Raw genomic sequence first — 2,964 nt, 5'->3', positions numbered from 1 at the left:
GCGGGGGGACCGGGGCTCCAAGATGGCGGATCATCCGGCCAACCCTCTCCAAGATGGCGACTTTCCCGCCACTTTCACTGCGGCCTCCAGGTCACCACCAGGAAACTGAAGTTTTCCACCCAGGAACTTCCCAGTTGGGAACTGTCCATCACGGGCTTCTCCCACCCCATGACCTCTCTACCTTACCTAATACGGACACAAGCCTATGGCCTGCCTCAACCCGATAAAAGGACCCTGCCAACTCCCTCCCAGCGCGACTTCCACGACTCACACTCTCTCTCTCTTTCTCTTCTCCTCCGTGAGTCGTGGAACCTCGCCCGAGGGTGCTTGCAATAAAGTTCATCTCTCAGATCCACTTGCCTTGTAGCCTCTTTTCTTACCACCGTCGGCAGGAGAAACTTTACAACCATCATCCATCTGCAGAACCTTTATCATCTTTCTAAACTGAAACTCAGCGCCCATGAAACAGTAACTCTCCATTCCCTCCTCTCATCAGCCCTTACCTAGCCACCACCGCTCTACTTCTTGTCTCTATGAACTTGGCTGTTCCTAATCCCTCATTTAAATGAAATCAAATAGTATTTTTTCTTTTCTGGTTTCTTATTTTACTTAACATAATGTCTTTAAAATTCACTCGTATTGGGGATACCTGGGTGGCTCAGTGGTTTAGCACCTGCCTTCAGCTCAGGGTGTGATCCTGGGGTCCCAGGATTGAGTCCCACATCAGGCTCCCTGAATGGAGCCTACTCTCCCTTTGCCTGTGTCTCTGCCTCTCTCTCTCTCTCTCTCTTTCTCTCTCGGTCTCTCATGAAGTAAATAAAATCTTAAAAAAAAAAAATTCACCCGTGTTGTAGTATGAGTCAGGATCTCCTAACTTTTTTTTTTTTTTTTTTTAAGATTTTATTCATTTATTTATGAGAGACACAGAGAGAGAGAGAGGGAGAGACACAGGCAGAGGGAGAAGCAGGCTCCATGCAGGAAGCCCAATGCGGTACTCAATCCTGGGACCCCAGGATCAAGCCCTGGGCGGAAGGCAGGTGCTAAACCACTGAGCCACCCAGGGATGCACAAGATCTCCTAACTTTTTAAGGCTGAATAACATTCCATTGTATGTAAATATCACATTTTGTTTATCCATTCACCCATCAGTGGATACTTGATGCAAACATGGTAATACTTCCTACTGAATTTAATCTAAAATTACAAGGCAAAGCAGTGATAATATAGGAAACATATACTGCAGCAAAGTCATCAGGTAATGAATCTCAGGTAATGTCAAGGGGCTGTATACACTTCCTGTGCTATCAAAAGTTAAAACAAAAAGCAAGATCAAAAAAAAAAAAGCAAGATCCCCATTCCCTCATGGATTTGAAGCATATATATTTTCTGAGCTTGAACTAAAGTTCCAGCAGTGTTTTTCAAATCTCAATGCAAGTGGAAAGAAAATTTCTATATTTCACTTAATTGTGCAGTTGAGGAGTTTCCTCCTTCATTTTGATGTGATTAATCCACAATGTAATAACATGGTAAAAGGCAAATATCAAGGAAAGAATATAAAAGAATTCTATAAATGTCTCTCAGGTGATGAATATGCTCAATTAAAATTACACACTATTGGATTAATATCAGCATTTGGCAGTACTATCTGTGTGAAAGACATATTCAAAGACGAAATATGTAAAATCTCATTACAGATCGACACTAACAAATGAACATTTGCAATTGATTTTGATGACAGGGAATACTAACTTTGTACCTCAATTAAGCAGCAAACCTCTATTACCAAAAAATTGTACTCAATCATTATACTTTGAGTTCTGTCATTAATAAATTGTGGAAATGTTTTCTTTAATTTTTATGTACTTATGTTATATCCTTGATTTTACTTTTTGGCATGCAAAGCCTAATTACTATTTGATCCTTTATAGCATAAGTTTGCCAACCCCTGGTGTAGAAGAGCACTGGACAAGTACAGCCAGCTGCTTCTAGCCATTCAGATAAAACCCTTGATCCCTCCCAGGTTCTTCTACTTCTGTCTTCCACTCAGTAAATGGCCTCTAATTCAATTACTCAAGCCAAAATTCTGGTGGTCTTCCTTGATTTTTATTTTCCCACAATCTCTATATTAATCTGTTAGAACGTCCTGTGTTAGCCCTACCTCCAATTATAATAGCTTTAATCCGTTTACTTCTCTCCATATCTGCTGCTTTTATCCACCTCTTGTCTGTACTACTGAAATAGTCTGATTTGTCTCTGTTTCCACTCTTGCCTCCAAATGATCCAATATTCCCTCTGTAGCTAGAGGAATCTCTTTAAAATGTTAAAAGATCATTCCTCTCTACTTTAAGCTCTTTATTGCCTTCCCATTGCATTTCAGATGAAACCCAAATGCCTTAACATGATCTGAAAGGCTCTATATAACTCAGCCCCAGCCTATCTCTTCTATCACATCTGCATCGGACAGAACATTTGTGTTCCCCCAAAATTCATAGGTTGAAATCATAACCCCCCACTGTGATAGTATTCTCCCCCAAATTCTCCCACCTCCTTTGGGGAGGTGATTAGGTCATGAAGGTAGAGTCCCATAAATGGGATTAGTGCCCTTATAAAAGAGACCTCAGGGAAATTCCTTTGTCTGCCATGTGAGAACATGGTAAGAAGATACCCATCTATGAACCTGGAAGCAAGTCCTCATGAAGCTCAATCTGTTGGTGCTTGATCTTGGACTTCCCAGCCTCTAGAACTGTGAGAAATGTTTATAAGCCACCTAGTCTATGGTGTTGTTATAGCATCCCCAATAGACTAAGACAACATCTCATTCCTCTCCAAGTCCATTGGTTTGTCACACACCTGCCTCATTTTCTTTCTTGGCCTTTGCATTTGCTACATACTGTATTGGAACCTTCTCCCCTGTCCCACTTTGTAAGTCTGGGTCTTTCTTCTCCTTTGGATACTAAATCAATG

The sequence above is a fragment of the Canis lupus genome, chromosome 12, assembly GCF_011100685.1.
Source record: "Canis lupus familiaris isolate Mischka breed German Shepherd chromosome 12, alternate assembly UU_Cfam_GSD_1.0, whole genome shotgun sequence".
Lineage (NCBI taxonomy): Eukaryota > Metazoa > Chordata > Mammalia > Carnivora > Canidae > Canis > Canis lupus.
Note: the sequence above shows the minus strand (reverse complement) of the source record.